The following is a 20,746-nucleotide window of genomic DNA, read 5'->3' on the forward strand; positions in this document are numbered from 1 at the left end:
CATCTTTACTCAACCCTTTGTAGAGGATCTTCCCTGAAGGCAAATCCTGAATTAAGAACTTGTGAGCATCAAAATAACAAAAGGCATTATTTTGGAGACACAACTTATGAACAGACAAGAGATTAGTTGCAAGATTAGGACCTCTAAGCATATTGTTAAGCCTAAAGTCATGAGTAGAAGTTTTAAGCTCACCATGACCAACATGAGTGACTGGAAGCTCCTGACCATTGCCTACTGTGATAGTTTCAGAGCCTGTAATAGGTTGTTGATGGAGAGACAGTTGAGATAAATTGGGAGTGACATGGTCTGAATATCCTGTATCAGTAAGCCAACCATTGCAGTTCTGAACTTGAGATGAGTTAGCCACCATTGAAGCCAACTTAGCAGGGGCATGCCTCCCCTGATATGCAAAGTCCATTATGTGATAACAATCATGGGCTGTATGACCACCCTTACCACAGATTTGACAAGATAGCCTGTTGGATTGAGGCAGACTTGGAGACCCTTAAGACTTAAAATGCTGCCCTGGATTAGAATTGTAACTAAAATTCCAAAAACCTCCACTATTGTTGCTAAAGCCATTATGAGCATTGAAATTACCTCGACCACCTCTACCTCTTTGATTAGAGTACCTACCCCTTCTGCCTCTTTGATTATTAAAACCTTGATTTTGAGACTGAAAGTTTGCATTCATAGCCATTGAAGGAGGAACAAGACCATTAGATCGTTTCTTAATTGCCCTCTCCTCAGCATTATGTAAAGTATTCAACTCTTCAACAGACAAAACATCACTGTGAGTTCTAATTGCAGAACTAAAAGAATCATATTCTGAGGGTAAACCACCAAGAGCAATATGAAGAAGCTCTTCATCATCCAAGATCACAGAAACAACAGCCAATCTATCATGAATTTGCTTAATCTTTTGGAAATAACCATCAATTGAATCAGTACCTTTCTTCACTGCACTCAGTTCATTGCGAAGACTCATAACATGAGACCTTGACACTAAGGCAAATCTCTTTTCTAAAACCTTCCATACACCCTTAGCAGATCTTTGCCCAACAGTAAGAGCAAGAATAGCAGGTGACAAGGTAGAATTGATAAAAGTGAACATTGCTTGTTCATGATTCTTCCAAGAAACAAAACTAGGGTTAATCTCAGTAGTGAGATTACCAGAAGAATCCTTCAGAAAACGATTTGGAATAGTAATTGAATCATCAAGAATGTCAATCATTGAGTAAGTTTCAAGAATTACCTCAATTTGATGCTTCCAAACAGTGTAATTACCATAGTCAAGCTTGACAGTCATCATCGAGGACATGTTTGATAACAAAAGCAACGAAGTATTTGCAAGTAAGGCTGTATTAGTCATAGCAAGGGTTGAACTAGAGGTAGAAGATGAAGATGTGGAAGCCATTGATAAGGATCAAGGCTCTAATACCATGAAGAAACACAGAGAAATCTATGAAATATAGGGGCAAAGTATAACAGAAAAAGAGAGAGAGAGAGAAAGAGCAAGAGAGAAGAAAGAATTTCTTAACTGAATTCAATTGTATTAAAATCTTCTGCATTGAGTAGCAAAGCTTTACACAATATGTATATATATATATATATATATATATATATATATATATATATATATGTATACAGTAACAGAAAAGGGGGAAAACAATTACAAGTCCAGCTATCTATCTCACGTGCACATGTGCTGAAGCTTAAGTTAAAATAGACACAAAGCCAAACGACAGCGTTCTATTTATTCTAATGCTTGTACTAAAACGACAGCGTTCTATTTAGTTTTGCACTGTGTCTTCTCTATTTCTGGAACTAAACTTGCTTCATCTCCAATTTCTTCAAGTTGACAGCTACTACTGCTAGTGCTTTCACTCTCATTGAAGTTAGTGGAAACTCAAAGCTGCTCCTTTCTCTTTGTTTTCCCCCCCTTTTTTTTGGTTATGTTGTGTTTGATTGCTGAGAAAATGAGGGGAAAAGAAAGTGTGAAGTTTGAAACTTTTGAGAGTTATGTGTTTGTTGTCCTCTGTTTGGGTGCCAATGGAAGTGTTTATCTGAAAGTAGAAATAATTAACAATTTTTTGAATTTTGATGTATTGAATTTTTGTTTCGTTTGGAGTTCTCTTGCCCTTTTGGTTCTCTGTTGGAATTTTTGTTTAGTAAGCTATTGAGTCTGTCAGATGAACCACAAAATGGCTATTGTGTGGTCTACTTGGTTGCTCTGAAAGGCGAAAAATTTGAACGGGAGAGTGGCTTTCCTTTGAGTTAACAAGAGTTATCTCTTGAATTTGAATCTGGGATGGGACAGGTGTCACTCGTTGAGAATGACATGTCACAATTTGGAAAGACTTTCTCCAATTCAGATTGCAGAGAAACTTTTTTGGGCGTGAAGCAAGAAGAAAGGGAACATGCTTATACTTCCGAGGATCAGTTGAAGAGGCTAGTAACGCAATGGCCAATAGGTTTGAATTGAATTCTATTAATTTTTACTCCACCCAAACACCGATAAGGGAGCTATAGAGACTTTGCGCAGTAGGCCACTTTGGAGTTTTAATCATCAGCCTTTACGTCAGCTCGTTAATTATTGATTGTTACAATATTTTATACTACTTTTTTTTAGCAATTTCACCAATTTGAACCACCAATTTGAAAAGAGGAGAAAATGATGTCCCAGCAAAACAAACTGAGTAAAGAGAAGCCACCCATTCACGTGTCCCGTCAAAAGCAGAGCAACATCAAATCAATTGGAAAAGGTAATCGGATAAAGGATATAAGATTATCTCGGATAAAGGATATAAGTACAGTGTCTCTATGTTATCCTTAAGCTCGTAATGTCATTCTAATAATTTTATTTATATATTTTGAAAATATATATAGATAAAAAAAAATATAAAAATATGTATAATATTATTTAAATATTAAAAATTATTGTTTAAAATATACTACCAAACAACTCTCGAAATGAAAAATTTTAGTCTTACAACTAAAAGAGTTCTGAAAAGAAAAATATATTTATTTTTTTAATAAAACAAAGCCATAGTATAATTGATAAAACTCAATTACATATACGACAACAACATCTACCTTATCTTAGCAAAAAAAAAAAAAAATCTTCCTTATCTCTTTGTCTTAATCATGGAAATTGTCCTACAAATCAATGGTGAACATATCATCCTGTCTACAACGTTCAGAGTGCAAAAAATAAAATAAAAAATCATTAGACCTATAAAGAAGTACTGAGAAACAATTAAAGTTCATATTTTTTTTTACACAAATATAAGGATGCGTTTGGCATTGAAAAAAATAAATTAAAAATAAAAGAATTTGATTTTTTATCTCAAAAATCAATTTTTTTATTATTTAATTTATTTTTGTTGCTATTCAGTTTATTTTTGTTACTATTTATAGGTTCTACTGTATTATTTTAACTAATTTTTAGCATTATTTACATTATTTTTAGCAAATTTTTTTTAATTTCAATTAAATAAACTATTTTCAAACTGTATAAAATATTTATTCAAATAAATTACACTAGTGCATTTCTATTGATTTGATGTTGATGTGCATTTGATGGGCCAGGAAAATGAGCATGGCTTCTCTTCAAATTTGTTTTGACGGGATCTCAACTTCTTTTCAAATTTGGTGGGAGTGAGGCATGGATTTTTTTTTTTTGGAGCATTATTAATGTATGCATTTAGAGCATACATTAGTAAATTATTTTAGAAATCATTTTAGGAAAAAAAATTAATTGTTTTGACTATTTTTTCAATTTTTCATAAAATATTTTTTAAAATAGATGGACACACATTAACCAGACTATTTTTCTTTTGTAGAACTCAAGTTTTTAATACTTGAGTTACATGCGGATTTTTTTCCAAGACTTGGGTTTTTTCACTGAGCTCGAGTCTTAAAGACTCGAGGTATTAGTTTACTAAATAGTTTCAAAAATATGTTAATTAACAAAATTGTTAAGAAAATTGTGATAAATAGCACCAAAAAAAAAAATCTTTACCCAACCTCTTACCATGTTTTTACAATAAAATTCAAAGAAAGAAAACTAAAGCCTTACTTTTCCAGCAAGCATAAAAGCCCTTCAAGATGACTGATATAACCAATGTAGGTGCTCACCAAGCACTCATATATTCTTTAACCACACTTTCAGATAACAAATTAACACCTTGGTCCTTGGCTATAGTTACTGCAGTAAATGATCTTAAAATCTTCAAGCATTTCTCTAATGAGAGCTCCTTTGGTATATCTAGTTCTCATATAAGCATTATATACATATTGTAGTTTTGGGCAATGTTCTAAATACTGTTGCAATGCCCATCTTGATTTGTCCATCAGAATGAAATATTTCGATATCGGTATATTTCATTGTACCATTTCAGAATTACCGTTAATATAATAATAATAAAGTTATTGCTTATTATTAAGCTAAAGCATTCCAATGGTTAATCTAATGCAAGGTTTAAAAGAAAGGGATAAATAAAAAGTACTTTCCAAAATAAGCAAGTGTATTAAAATAATAATTGGTGATCTTTCAATAAGCTTCCTATATTATTACTACTAGTCGCTTACCCTTGCGATACACAGGAAAGATATTAAATATGAGTTATTTCATATTTTCTTACTCTAGTTCAGGAGATTATTTTAGCTGAAAAATACTATATTGTCCATAGATATTACAACTTAAAAGTAACAGTTAGAATAAATTGGAACACAACAATTGTCTTTCAACTCAAATGTTTATGAAGTTTCATTTTAGTAATGAACTCCCCACAAAAATAATATAAATCAGCACAAAAAAAAAAAAGACTTTTAGTACAAAAACATGGAAGTGATTTAAAAAGTCGCAAGCCCTTGAACATACAGGAAAGGAATTGAAAATGATGTCTAAAAAAATTTTGACTTCTTACTTATTCCTTGGATATGTCAAATTATTCTTTGTGTAATTTATACTTGAATTTAATTCTTTAAATGACAACTATGACACTACATGATAATGTTTCACCTAAGACAACTAGTCAAACTTTGAGAAGAAGATATCTCACATTTATATCATTAAAAACTTGCATTTTTATTTTTCCGTTTTGTGATAAAGAAAATACTAAGTCTTCAATTAGAAAGACTTATATGACATAATGATGCAACAACCAAATGCCATGTCGCTTCATGTAAACTGTTAACTTCTCATTTTCTTCAATATAATGTCTCACCTCATCCCAAGGGCATCATCTCGACATGCCGAGCCTTCACCATCTCTGTTACAGTTTAACCCATTTTAAATTTCAAAACCTCAAAGCTAATCGCTATTTATCAAATGAATAGAGTGAACCAACTATATTCAGTCAACACTTGTAGAAACAAAAAGCAACATAATTTTATAGAGGCAACAACTCACAAAAGTAATACAAGTGAAATTTCATAAGCTTAGAAGAGTAGGTGCTATGAACACAAGTTGAACATTTCTTTTATGAACACTTTGTAGCAAATCTGTCACTATTTTGTCCGTGTCAGCCAGCATTAACATCCTCTAATCGTGAATTGGCTCTGCAACTTTGTACATGAAATCTATCACTAACAGAAGATGATTTTATTAAAGCAGCAATGGTTGAGCTAGAAAAAAGGAGCAAGAACCTTAGCCTTAGCAACCAAACATGAGATGTTTGTCTTCTTGTCCTTGTTTCCTCCATGAAAGCAGGATTATATTGAATGGAAATATCTACTTTTTGCTATGCTAAACCAAACCTTTCATACTTCTAGAAAATATCAGCGTCCCCTTCAATTAGAACAACAATCCCAGTAATTTAAAGCAAAATCACCAATACCCTTTTAAAATGACTAGAATGTGCAAACCACTTTTAAATTAGAATCTATATTTTTTTATAAGAATCTATATTTTCTTAAAGAATCAGACAATGGTGTTTTTTCTCCAAGAGTTTGATATATATTTTCAAAGTCAAATTGGAGCTATCCCAATTTTTATGATGTTGTCAAGAATCACCACATATGCTAGTAGTACAGTGTAAAATTTTGAGAGAATGACTATAAGAGATCCCATGCATACAATCTAATAATGTTGTAAAAATTTAAATATTTTTGCTTTCTTTCTTTGCCTCTTTCGTAATATCCAAGAATGGCTTTCAAATTCGTGGTTTCTTAACCCCAAAATAGCCAGCAGTGTAATTTTATTTGAGATTCTAATTTCAAAGATTCACTTTAGCCACTACATTCCTTGATTTCCTTTAGCAACCAAATACAATCATTTTAGGGGGGAAAAAGAAGAAGAAAAAAAAGCCCAAATAGCTATATAAAGAAGATGCCCAAATCTTAACCAAACTAAATAAAAACCTAAAATTATTCATATGTATTCTATTGCTACACTTTCTTAGTAACTAAATAGAAATCATTATTAAAAAAAGAAATTGTACTAGCACAAAAAGAGAGAGGGTTTAAAGAAACCTCATATAATATGCAAAGGTTCTCATCAGAATCCACTGGCAGCCCATGTAGAGATACTTGTAGTCAACAATAGTGCAAGGCTATAAGCAATTTGCCATACAAATTAAGATCATTCCCCAAGAAATATTTATCTAAAATACGAGAGAGGAATGGGAAGAGACATAAATAATAAATTTGAACATCTTCTTTGGACTACATGATCTATGTTATTAATTTAAAATTTCAAAGTTTCCTAGCTTTCATGTGAAAGGTTGCTAGAGCCACACACAAGGAATTTAGGATTTTGAAGATAATTGAGTCAAGATTTGTATCACCATACAAAATAATCCATTAGATTTTGTAGAAAAATTATCAAATTTAAAACATAAAAGGGACTAATTTTGAAACTATTGCATCAACAGGAGGAGAAAATAGAACTTTAAGAGCATGAAGATAAACTTACTCTTCAATGTTTTGGTTGAAGATTTAACCTCTTTACTCATTTAGAATTTTTTCCAACATACCATCCAGCTACCACTTCTATTCTGGGTAAACTCAGAATTATACCATCCAGCTATCACAAGTTCTTTGTAAGCTTAGAATTATAGTTTGTAGTCGGTGATAAAATTGGGCATTTCATCTGCGAAGACTATAACATATCAGCTAAGATGATTTGTCTTGATCATAAAAGTGGAGACTTATAGTTGGTATGTTGATATGTTTTAAGGGTTAAGACATATTGAACTAGATTGCTATGAGATTTTTATTCTCCTAACGACTGTCAAATGAACAATAAATCTCACGACTTTTATTTACATGAACTCTTAATCTTGAGAGGATAATAGACCTGATCATGAAATGTAGGTTGCTTTGATACATCAGAAATGTGATCTAAAGTCATGATCAAACTTCAGTATGTTGGGCAGCAACATTTAGTGTTGATAGAACATATGTTCTCAAGATGGAATTCATAATCTCTTAACAGAGATATAAAATATTCCCTTGAGATTAGTTTAATGGGTTTGGTTATTCAGAGTGTTAGGCCTAACCACTTTAGTAAGGAGATACTAAAGTATATATTTATGAAATTGGATTTCATAAATATATAATGAATAACTTAAAGGATTAAACCGGGTACTCAAGGATTAAGATGTAGTAATCTTCAAAGTGGTAGTCTACATTCATGACTTTGTATTACTACGAATATTTTATGAAGGGGTTACATGTATAATAAGTCTTGGAATATAATTTATTGGTAAGGCCTAGAATGCAATTATATTTATATAGTGGTATTAAATATAATTAATGGTAACTTTGGACTTGTCAAGAGTTGACTGAAAAGACCAAGACCCATTGGAGTTAGAGTCTTATTTGTTCCCTTTTGTTCCCACTCCAAGCCACACACTAAAACCCAGTTAGAAAGACCCAATAGGCTAGCCCAATTAGATAATCAGTTAGATATAAAGGGAGAAACATAAAATTTTATAAAAGATACATCATTGTGAAATAGTGTGTATGTGTAAGTGAAGCCACTCGATTATTTTTCCTTGGAAACTGATTGAGAGACCACATTTCTTGGGCGTAAAGTGGAATTGGAGTGAAGATTAAAAGTGTTCCTAAGTACTTCTAATATTTTGTTTTGTATTTCATCACACCAAGGTACGCTATCTTGTTCTTAAATTTTGAAATTTACATAATGCATGTTATCAATCATAAATAAAGTAGATTTGTGTTTGTTGCTTTCGCTGTATGTTTTGTATGAGATACAAAACCAGATTTTCCAACATCTCCATGTGTTATGGCTTCTAGAATAATAGTAAAAAAATCTTTAAGAAATTTCATCAAACACCTTGCGTACGTGTAAAAGAAACAACACGTATGTATTAGTACTTCCAAATCTAATATCTAAGCCTATATCCTACCGATCAAATTGCTTGGACATTCAATTTTAAATAAATATTATGCAACGGATTTTAAAATCTCCAATGTACTACCTAGGACCTTCAGTGTTATGACATGCAATCATGTATCAATCACTCCTTCTTGTTAATCCTTTATTTTTTATTTTCATCAATAAGTAACCCTCTTAGTCCTTTCCCTGGTCTAAGCACCGTCAAATTTCATAGTAGTACTCGTTATTAGTGTAGTAATCAGTTCTTACCATTAATTGTGAAAACTGGTTCTTACAAAGCAAATCCTCCACTTTTCAAAGGCAACAAAGCAGTAAAAAATAACCCACTATTTTCCTATTAGATTCAATAATCAATATATTAGTTTGGATCACAGTGAATTCTCACAAAATATGCTTCAAAAATAGATACGGAAGAAAAAATAACACAACTCTACCTTTTCACTTTGCTATTGCTAGAATTTGTAGACAGCTTCTAAACTTTATAGGTTCAGTCCTTCGTTGTGCATGGTAGAAAGCAGAAAATAAAAGTCAGTAGTAGGAACCTTACCATAACTAACAAATAAAATTTGTAGATAAACAGCGAAGCCAAGGTTGCAGAAGGAGGACGTTGGAAAAGAAGCTGGGTTCTGCAACCAAACAAAGAATCAAACAAAACCCATCAAAAATCTAGATGCTGCTCTTAGAGAAGATTCTTATAACATTTATTTTTTTTTAAAATAGCATGATTCTTTAATAAAGTACAAATTCCTACATACCCATAAAATTTAGATAATCAAGTAATAAAAACAATGGTAAACTTGAGATGAAATAATAATTAAACTAAACATAAAACCAAGCTTGACCATAACCTAGAAACTTAAATTAAATCCAACCACAAACAAATGACTCACAAAAACATCAAGGGCATGCCAAAGATGCTCGTCTAATAAAACGACAGGAAATATCATTACTGTCCCAAAAGATGAGCATCAAGTATAGTATAAACCTTAACTTGTATTATTCATTCAAGCCATCACCTTTTTTTGGGTGCAAAACTCCTTACACAAAACATAACAAAGTTATTAACAATGAAACAAAATAACAACTCTAAAATCCCAAATGGATTTTCTCGCAGCCAATAATTGAAATTAATAAAACCCACTACGGGCTCCAAACCCATCAATATAAGCTAATCATTCAAAAGAAATACTCCCGAACAAAACCCTAAATCATATATAACAACCAAAAACGAAACCCTAAATCATATTTTACAACCAAAATTATAGAACAAAATAAAAAACTTATTGGTAATGTTTGTGGAGAGAATTTAATCTAATGGTAAAGTCTCAAAATCAAAAACCTTCTGCCACTAAAGGAGTGGGAGGCTGGCAACTGTGGACTATAATTTAGGGGTTTGAGAATTGAGAAAGGCAGAGAGCACAGAAGAGGCAAAGAAAAATGAAACCCTAAATCATATTTAACAACCAAAAACAAAACCCTAAATCATATTTAACAACCAAAATTATAGAACAAAATAAAAAACTTACCTGTAATCTTTGCGGAGAGAATCTGGTTTGATGGTAAAGTCTCAAAATCAAAAACTTTCTGCCACTAAAGGAGTGGGAGGCAGTTGCTCGTGGAATATAGTTTAGGAGTTTGAGCATTGAGAGAGGTAGAAAGAACGGAAGAGGCAAAGAAGAAGAGGGAGTTTATCAGGTGAGTGTAGTCTATTGGGTTAGCAAGTAAAAAACTTAATAAAATAATTGATTTTTATTTAAAAAAATTAATTGCTGATGGAAAATTGTGGAAACTTAAAATTTTTTGATTATATATATATATATTACAGTATTACTATTCCAATATTCTCCACAACAAGCTCGCGTGATTCATCTTTCCCTAGGCATTTATTGTTTGTATCCCTTACTGTTCATTATCTCATTTACTCACGTGTGTGATTGGAGTATTTTCATCTTCTTTTCATGGTATTCTTTTTTCAAGCATTCACGTCAAAGAAGTGAAAAATACTAAATTTTAACTTTAACTCTTATCTCCTTAAAATATCATCCACATCAAGCATGCTATTCTTACATTTTTTGACATCTTTGCTACAGTGGAGTATAATCTTTGACACGTTCTTTAGCAAGTTGCTAAAATTTTTTATTTTTTATTTTCCTTTTTCTCTCTTTGATCACTCTCTCTTGTGATGTGGCTCTCTCCACTACTCTCACTACAAGAAAACTGGTCTATTGCGGCGGGCCTATTGCGGCGGGTGCGAAAACTGCCGCTATAGGTCGCCTATTGCGGCGCTTTTTCGGCCTGCCGCTATACATGAGATCTATTGCGGCGGGTCAATGGCCCGCCGCAATAGACCTAGTATATTGCGGCGTACTATTGCGGCGGGCCAGTGACCCGCCGTAATAGACCTGCTTTAGTGGCCTTCGGCTTAGATATAGCGGCGGGTCATTGACCCGCCGCAATAGACCCTGAAATTGCAGCGGATCTATTGCGGCGGGTGCAAAAACTGCCGCTATATGTTGCCTATTGCGGCGTGTTTTTGGCCCGCCGCAGTAGATGAGATCTATTGCGGCGTTTTTTGTGACCGCCGCTATAGGTAAGGTTTTTGTATAAAATCAAGTTTTTGTAATTTACAATAACGCATAAAAGATGAGTTTAAAGATCAAATGGTAAATTACATCTGATTGACATGAAAATTGGCATGCATGTTAAGAACATATAGAAAATGTGATCCAACGGTTGGATTTTCAAAATATGAATTCAAAAATAAGTTATTGGTTGGTGTAACAGTTTTTAGAGTTACATCAAGTGTAACTTGAACCCAACCCTACATTTCTTAATTCGATGTGAATTTTGACAAATCTACCGTTAGATTACATTATCTTTATATATTTTTCATTCTTACAAAATTTCAAGGTGATCAAAGATTAATAGCCATGTCATCAATCAATTGTTTGAATTCAAGTTTTTGTAATTGAAAATAACGCATAAAGGATGAGTTTAAAGATCAAATGGTAAATTACATCCGATTGACATAAAAATTTGCATGAATGTTAAGAACATATAGAAAATGTGATCCAACGGTTGTATTTTCAAAATATGAATTCAACAATAAGTTATTGGTTTGTGTAACATTTTTTAGAGTTACATCAAGCGTAACTTGAACCTAACCCTATATTTCGTAATTCGATGTGATTTTTGACAAATCTACCGTTAGATTACATTATCTTCATATAGATTTCATGCTTAAAAAATTTCAAGGTGATCAAAGATTAATAGTCATGTCATCAATCAATTGTTTAAATTCAAGTTTTTGTAATTGAAAATAACGCATAAAGGATGAGTTTAAAGATCCAATGGTAAATTACATCCGATTGGTATAAAAATTGGCATGCATGTTAAGAACATATAAAAAATGTGATCCAACGGTTAGATTTTCAAAATATGAATTCAACAATAAGTTATTGGTTGGTGTAACATTTTTTAGAGTTACATCAAGTGTAACTTGAACCCAACCCTATATTTCTTAATTCAATGTGAATTTTGACAAATATACCGTTAGATTACATTATCTTCATATATATTTTTCATTCTTACAAAATTTCAAGGTGATCAAAGATTAATAGCCATGTCATCAATCAATTGTTTAAATTTAAGTTTTTGTAATTTACAATAACGCATAAAAGATGAGTTTAAAGATCAAATGGTAAATTACATCCGATTGGCATAAAAATTGGCATGCATGTTAATAACATATAGAAAATGTGATCCAACGGTTGGATTTTCAAAATATGAATTCAACAATAAGTTATTGGTTGGTGTAACATTTTTTAGAGTTACATCGATCGTAACTTGAACCCAACCCTATATTTCGTAATTCGATGTGATTTTTGACAAATCTACCATTAGATTACATTATCTTCATATAGTTTTCATGCTTAAAAAATTTCAAGGTGATCAAAGATTAATAGTCATGTCATCAATCAATTGTTTAAATTCAAGTTTTTGTTGTTTAAAATAACGCATGAAAGATGAGTTTAAAGATCAAATGGTAAATTACATCCGATTGACATGAAAATTGGCATGCATGTTAATAACATATAGAAAATGTGATCCAACGGTTGGATTTTCAAAATATGAATTCAACAATAAGTTATTGGTTGGTGTAACATTTTTTAGAGTTACATCAACCGTAACTTGAACACAACCCTATATTTCGTAATTCGATGTGATTTTTGAAAAATCTACCGTTAGATTACATTATCTTCATATAGTTTTCATGCTTAAAAAATTTCAAGGTGATCAAAGATTAATAGTCATGTCATCAATCAATTGTTTAAATTCAAGTTTTTGTTGTTTAAAATAACGCATGAAGGATGAGTTTAAAGATCAAATGGTAAATTACATCCGATTGGTATGAAAATTGGCATGCATGTTAAGAACATATAGAAAATGTGATCCAACGGTTGGATATTCAAAATATGAATTCAACAATAACTTATTGGTTGGTGTAACATTTTTTTGAGTTACATCAAGTATAACTTGAACTCAACCCTATATTTTTAATTCGATGTGAATTTTGATAAATTTACCGCTAGATTACATTATCTTCATATATTTTTCATGCTTGCAAAATTTCAAGGTGATCAAAGATTAATAGTCATCAATCAATTGTTTAAATTCAAGTTTTTGTAGTTTAAAATAACGCATAAAAGATGAGTTTTAAGATCAAATGGTAAATTACATACGATTGGTATGAAAATTAGCATGTATGTTAAGAACATATAGAAAATGTGATCCAACGGTTGGATTTTCAAAATATGAATTAAACAATAACTTATTGGTTGGTGTAACATTTTTTAGAGTTACTTTAAGTGTAACTTGAATCCAATCCTATATTTCTTAATTCAATGTGAATTTTGACAAATCTACCGCTAGATTACATTATTTTCATACATTTTTTAAGTTTTTTGTTTTTAAATTTTATTTCACAGCTCATTAATAAAATGACCAAGTGACTTCACCATATTGCAGATTTAGAAAAAAAAAAAAAAATATATATATATATAATTTGAGTTTTTATTTTATTTTCCTATAATTTCTAAGTTGATAAAAATATTAATTTAACTACAATCCAAACTCTTCATCTAATCATTTTTTCCACGTTATCATTTTAATTTTAAAAACTAAATAGTGTGAGAGTTTTAATAAGAGTCTCTCTCTTTTTTCCTTAATCTTAAAGTTTTTTTTTTTAAATTTTTACGCGAGTCTTTCTTCTTCTTCTTAAAAAAAAAAAAAAAACCTTAAGCGAGTCATTTAAAAAAAAAAAAAAAATCTAACAAGTAGTATTTTTAAACTAAATAGTGAGAGAGTCCTAACATGAGTCTCTTTCTCTTTTTTCCTTCATCCTAAAGTTTATTTATTTATTTATTATTATTATCTTTTATACGTGAGTCTTTCTTTTTTCTTTTTCTTTTTTTTGTATTGAAACCTAATGTGAGTCCTTTTTATATGTATAAAGAAAAAATCTAAAGTAAAATATTATTTTGTTTTTTAAAAAATAGAGTAAAAGATTACTTTATTGTTATTATGAATTTTATTTTATTTAAAATAATTTTTTATTTCATTAATTTACACATGATTCTTAATTAAGATAAGTATAAATATTAAATATTACTATTTATAAGATATTTATTTATTAAATATTTAGTTATAAAATATGTTCATTAACCTTAGTTACCTTAGTGGTTAACACGTGTGCCATGTAGTTTTACATGGTCCCGTCCAGGGTTCTAACCTTCACAAGAATTTTTTTTTTTTTTTTTCATTTTTTTAAGTTACTATTATCAAAACTACGTCGTTTTGATTCTATTTAAAACACAACATAAAACCCTAGTCTACACGTTTCTCATTCAGCCGCCCCTTCCTATTTCCCATTTCTCCTAATCTTTTTCATTTTCTCTCTGTCTCTCTGTCTCTCTCTCTCATTCCTGTTAGGAGAGGATATGGTGCCCTGTAAGGTCACCGGCCGCCGCAAGACCCAACCAACCCAACTGCCCCCACAAGTTCGAGAGAGAGGCGAGGAGTTGTTGTTGGAGAAGCTCTTCTTCGGAGTGCCCTAACTGTGAGTGCGGCGCTGGAACTTTCATGGCCAACCACTTTGACCGTCACTACTGTGGCAAGTGTGGCTTGACCTATATGTGTACCAGAAGGCCGGTGGTGATTAGGTTTTATGTTTTGTTTTTTTTTTAATTTATAATATGTTATAATTTTGAAATAGCGGATGATGATATGGATCTGAACTACTAGGTTGTTGTGTTGTTTTTTTTTTCCCTAAATTTTCTGGATGATTATCGTACTATTATTCGACTTAAAAGTTTAGTTGGGATTTTGCTTGATTATCTGTTTGGTTTTGTGTTTTTAATTTCTCTTTAATTTTAATTTCGTATTGATTTTACTATCTTAAATTGCATTTATTGGATTGTGTTGTTCTAATGTGATATTGCACACACAAACAACATAGGAAAATGAAATTTGATGTGTGGGATACGCTGATATGGATTCAAATGATATGATATTTACTTTTTAATATCCCGTTCCTAATTGTCAAATTATCGAAGTTGATATTGACTACTTTGTTAATGGGGAGTGACTTTATGTATTGTTTTTTATACGTGAAATTTGTGTAGGATGTGAATTTGTATTTTTGCATATTGTGGTTCGATTGTTTTGTGAAGTTATCATTTTTTTGTAGCTTTGGAAAACACTTCTTTGAATAGTTAACTGTGTAGTGTTTGAAATAGTTATGTTAGATCTTGCTTTTATATGAGCTTGTCCTATTGGTCTAGTCACCTTTGGTGTAAATGGCTAGTTATTTTACCTTTTCATTGTCTTATGTGGGGAATTTGGAGGGAGCCAAATTTTCAAAGGCATGAGGTATCTACGAAGAGATTTCTGGATAGACATCATGGCTGCTCTGCCTCTTCCTCAAGTATGTCACTAAATTCTTGATTATGCAGGCCTTTATTTCCATGGTGTACCTTTTTGATCAGTGTGCTCTATTTTGATGTTCACGAGGTTTTTTTTTTTTTTTTTTCAAATTTCCTATTATTCACTTCTCTTTTTCTCTGTGATTTGGCTTTGATATTTGTGAGAGTTGGATTTGAGCACATTTTTGCTTGTTTTTTTTTTTTGGATTTCATGATTAGCATTTGAGTACTGAGGTGATGCGTGGGTGAAAAAAAATGTGCTTCGCTTTGATATGAGTGAGTACATTTTGTTCAAATCGAATATATTTGCAGCTCAAAATGTGTTATCTTTTATGTTTATCATCTAAGAATCAGTAAGGTATTTTTTTCCGAGTTGACTTTTTTTTTTAACTGTATAAATGTGAATTGTTTATATTTTTTGTGAGTAGGATTTGAGTAATGATAGGAATACGTGAATGCACTGTGAATCTGATAGAAATGAGTACATTTTGTTCGTATCAAATTTATATTTGCAGCTTGAAATCTGCTTTATATTGTATTTTTTTAAGAAGTAAGAATCAGATAGGCTTTTGTTTTTGTTTTTTTTCGAGCTCAAAGCGATGTATTTTTGGTTGCTAAAAATGTGCTCATTTTAGATGTTGAGGAGGTACAAATTTCAGATAGAACAACGTTGGGTTATAATTGGTTGAGTTTAAATGGCAAAGAAAACTATAGAATGATTTACTCTACTGACTATTGAGGCCTATGGAAAAACTTAGTTATAGTTCTTTAGGTGTTGTATCTCAATCTATGCAGCACAAAATGTGTTTCCTTGTGTATAGATATAGCTTCTAGAGTTGCATGCTTTTAGTTTGGGATTTAGGCAAGTTGAAATCGCAAGTTTCTAAACAACATTTTAATTTTGCTCTCATCTTGTGATATAGTTTTAATTACTCAGATTTCTATATTTCGAAAATAAGTTCATTATTATATAATATTTGTCTTGCTCTTTAATGGTCATGATTCTAAATGTTTATGTTTCCACTGAGAAATTTGATTAATTACTTGATGTGCTGGGGGCCAAATCTCCTTCTTCTTCTTTTTCCTCTTTGGAAAAACTTGCAGAGGAAAATCCATATGAATGGAACTACATTGATCTTCTACTTTCCTTTACACTTTAATTTTACATTTCATGTGTTCTCTCACATTCTCCATAAAGGGGTTTCTTGTAGGTTCATTTGGATTGACATGGGCCTTGAAGAACCCTAGCAAGAAAGCTCTCAATTTCAAATGGTCCATTGATGGTTTGATTCCTATCCCTGGATTGTTTCAAAAACTAAGGTTCGTTTCTTATATTAACCATAACTGAATTGAGATTTTAAGTTGGGTATTAGAGTTTTGAGGGTATTGTATTGAATGAGCTTTTAATTTGCATATTCTTTATATTTTTTTAATTAAATGAATGTTTTTTTACTTACTCAGATGCTAATAAAATATTAATAGTGGGGAAATAATAAAATATTGTATTGTATATGTATTTAGGGGAGATGTTCATCGAGATGGAGATTACCATTGAGTAGTTCACATGTGGATTTTTGCTGAAAATACTCAACAACTGCTTCTCCAACGACGCGCTGACTGCAAAGATTCATGGCCAGGGTTATGGGATATATCCAATGCTGGTCACATATCTGCTGGCGATTCATCGCTTGTAACAGCTCGGTAAAAGTATTTTATACCCTTGGCCTTTAGAATTTCTTTTTTTTTTTCCCTCTCCATGTTTTCCTGTTACTAATTTTTAGTTAAAACATCAGTTATAAACTCTACACCATCCCTTGCTTAATTGGAAATTGTCTACATTAATTATGCTGTTGGGTTGCAACTGAAAAGCAACATTTAGATAATAGTTAGTAAATGATCGAGAGCTTGATGTTGATGGCACCTCAATATTTTATATCCGTGTTTCAGCACTCTCATTGGATATATGTTCAATGTGGTGGGATGTTTTTTTGATGAGTAATAATGCTACGTTGAAAAAGTAAATAATGAAATAGGACTTAAGTACACAGGCCATGTTCAACGAGTCAATCAAAATTTTACTTAAATCCTCTAAAGACGAGAGAGAATGGCTACTATAAGCAGCCAACCACTCAAACATAAAAGTGATAGGATGATTTTAGATTGTTTGATTCATAGTTTTTGGTTAAGCCTTGTTCCACTAAATATTTCAGAACCTAGCTGTTCACAAATTAGCTTTCTTAGGGGATATATCAATTGATGAACGTGAATTTCTTGTTTCATTAGTGAGTGCATGTGTGATGTATGGGATTGCTTGATGCTGGATGTAAGCTTGAATGGGATCTGATACCAATTTTAGTACTCTCTTGATGAGATCTTGAAGGGTTTTGAGTAAGGATTGATGTTTAATGGTCTTGATAAAGAAATATTGAATCTTGAGTATGTTGATGGCTGTTTGGTGTTGAAATAATGAATAGAACTTGAAATAAGATAGATGAAACACTAGGCAATTACACCTAGGTTGGTGAAGGAAATCACACCCTTAATCTTAAAAGAAGCTGCCAAATTTTATTAGAATCAATCTCACTATGAATGACTAGGGCTCTAACTAATCTATTCCTCAAATGACCAGGTTTTTTCCACTTGTCATGTTCATCTGCCAATTTTATTTTAATTTATATTATATAGCTTAAGAAGTTAATTGTATATTTTTTATTGTTCCACTTGATTTTATTTTAGGTCTTAATAGTTAATTAGGTTATTAGTATTTTTTTTATTCAATTTTCTAGAGTCGAGGTTATTTTTGTGATACAATAATGGGGCTTTCTTAAGTCAATTAAATATTGTGATACAATAATGGGGCTTTCTATAATTACATGTTTGATAATGTTGCATTAAAGTTAATAATTTAACTTGAGATGGAAAATATTATTCTTTTAATATTGTTTAGTTTAATATTCTAATTATTTCTTCTTCTTTTTTTTAGGGGGACATAGTGTTTTTAGCACCACCATGGGGAGGTCCATCATACAAAGGTATTGAAAATTTTACACTTGATTTTCTCAAGCCAAGAGTTGGGTATGTGGTAGATGTGTTTGTTCCCCAAACATGAGCAGATTATAAATTTATTTTGGCTAGTCCAGAGAATATGGTGCTAATATATTAGTACGTCTGAAACTCTTAAGAAATAAAAAAAGGAAGTTTCTTATTATATGTGTGGCTTTTCCTCTTTCATTCATGGTCAATGTTGAACTTGAGTTTCATCTTTCAATTACTTTGACTTTAATTTATAAAAACTGAACATTGTTTCGTGCAAGAAAAAAGAAAAAAAAAAGAAATATATAATATATAGAATTAAGAAGAAATCACTACTAAGTTATGTTTGGTTTACTTCTTGTTGGTGTTACGAAGATAATGTAATCAATATAGCATTCTCCCATCTGGATACCCTTTTGATGCCACTAGTAATCTAATGGTAATTAGTATTAGGGATTCTTCATTACCATCTAGCCAGGAAAATAAAAAATAAAAAAGAACTATAGCCGCGTTTATAAAAACGCGGCTATAGCCAAATTCCAAAAAACCAAAAGGCTTATAGCGGCGGGCGAAACCGCCGCTAAAAGGTACATAGGGAATGTTGTACATGAAGCCCTATAGCGGCGCTTATTGACCGCCGCTATAGGTGACAACCTATAGCGGCGGGCCTATCCCGCCACTAAAAGGCCACTTGACCCGAATGGCAATCTCATATGGCGGCGGTTTTCTGCCCGCCGCAATAGACCAAAACCGCCGCTAAAAGGCGTATCTATAGCGGCGGTTTTTTGTACCGCCGCAATAGAGATATTGCGTCGCGACAAGGCTGGCGGGTAGAACCGCCGCAATAGCCCCCGCCGCAATAGGTGAAATGTACCTATAGCGGCGGTTTTTGGGGCTTTAGCGGCGGTTTTGGCCCGCCGCAATAGGCCAGTTTTTTTGTAGTGTCTCTCTCTCTCTCTCTTGATTAAAATAAATAATATTTTAATGAAGTAAAAAAAATAAAACTTTTGATGTTGGGTGTATTGTTAAAATAAATAAAGTAGTATTTTGAGATGTTAAATGCTATATTTTTTGACATGTTTGATGAGAATGCTCTTAGTGCTCTCTATAACTCGCCGTTCTCGTGCATTTTGTTTTTTTTTTTTAACCATCAAATCCACTAATTTCTTCTTTTGTACACCCATCCTTTGATATTCTTTTTGACTTCAAAAGAAAAACAAACAAAAAAACAAAAACAAAAAAAACCCAAAACTCATTCCAGCCAAAATGAATGATTTGGCTGGTATTCACCGAAATAGTTCGAAATGACTAAAACACACCGAAATGTTCTATAATGTTATCTGAGGAGGAATAGGGGGGCTAGTTGTTTTGGTTTGCATACTAATACGAGATTTTCTGGCCGGAACGTATCGGTATTCATAACCTATAGGGAATAGTGGTGGAATGATTAGAGGATCACAAATGGGGCAGGCTTAAAAAAAAAAAAAAAAAAAACGGGCAACCACAACGTCAAAATTGCCCCCAAACAGCAATTACACCACCTAGATTATTTAGAACATGTGTCACAATGGAGTTGAACTTTGGGAGCTCAAACTAGTAGATAGTTGTGGCCATAGTCACCAAATCAACGAAATTTCTCCTCCAATGAGGTCCTCTAATTCATCATCCATTATGGATGATAGAGTACGGAGATATCTAACTTTAGGTTGTGGCATTGCAATTTTAACTGAGCCTCACTCACATTGGTTCGAATTACTTGCTCATATTGCTTGCCAACCTGTCAAGAACAATGTAATACGATTTTAACAGTTTTAGTTTTATTTGATTCTTTACAAACGTCAAGATGTAAGGAGACATTTAGTTCTGTACAAAAAGTAACAGTAGTTTTTTCATCGTGAGAATTCATCCAACTATAAAAGACTTAGACAGGTTCATAGATTAATATCTCGTGCAATGCTTAAGATGCAATAGCTCTTATAGTTGAGATTAATTTTTTATTAATTTTTTGTTTTGGTTTATACTTATCTATAATTATTATTTATTTAATTTTTTGCCTGAAAACTCATATGTTTGAGATTAAAGCTTTGTTTGGATAATGTCTGTGTTTTCACACAGACGCGTTTTTGGCTACTTTTTATTATTATTATTATTATTCTTCCAGAGCTTGGTGCACTGTTCATGGGACATGAACAATACATTTAGGCTTATGAATAGTAATTTTAAAAGTGAATAGTAACTCAAAATAAGTTTTTATTATTTTTAGTTTTCAGTTTCTAGCTATATAAGTAGTATCTAAGCGTACAATAAAAAAAACTCTAGTTACTGTTCATTACTGTTTAGCATTGTTCATTTGCCTATTTAT

The 20,746-nt window shown here is 31.8% G+C and overlaps 1 long non-coding RNA gene across 3 annotated transcripts; it reads left to right on the forward strand.

Moving 5' to 3' along the window:
- Positions 1-14,289: 14,289 nt before the first annotated feature.
- Positions 14,290-20,308, forward strand: LOC142631305 (uncharacterized). 3 transcript variants are annotated; one of them, XR_012843577.1, is made up of 4 exons: positions 14,290-15,353; positions 16,550-16,671; positions 16,873-17,052; positions 18,335-20,308. It is a non-coding gene; the product is annotated as an uncharacterized LOC142631305 (long non-coding RNA). The 3 variants fall into 3 exon arrangements; XR_012843576.1 differs by having other exon boundaries at positions 16,563-16,671; XR_012843575.1 differs by having other exon boundaries at positions 14,290-16,671.
- Positions 20,309-20,746: the final 438 nt, after the last annotated feature.

Source organism: Castanea sativa, chromosome 4 (assembly GCF_040712315.1).
Source record: "Castanea sativa cultivar Marrone di Chiusa Pesio chromosome 4, ASM4071231v1".
In the NCBI taxonomy this organism is placed as follows: Eukaryota; Viridiplantae; Streptophyta; class Magnoliopsida; order Fagales; family Fagaceae; genus Castanea; species Castanea sativa.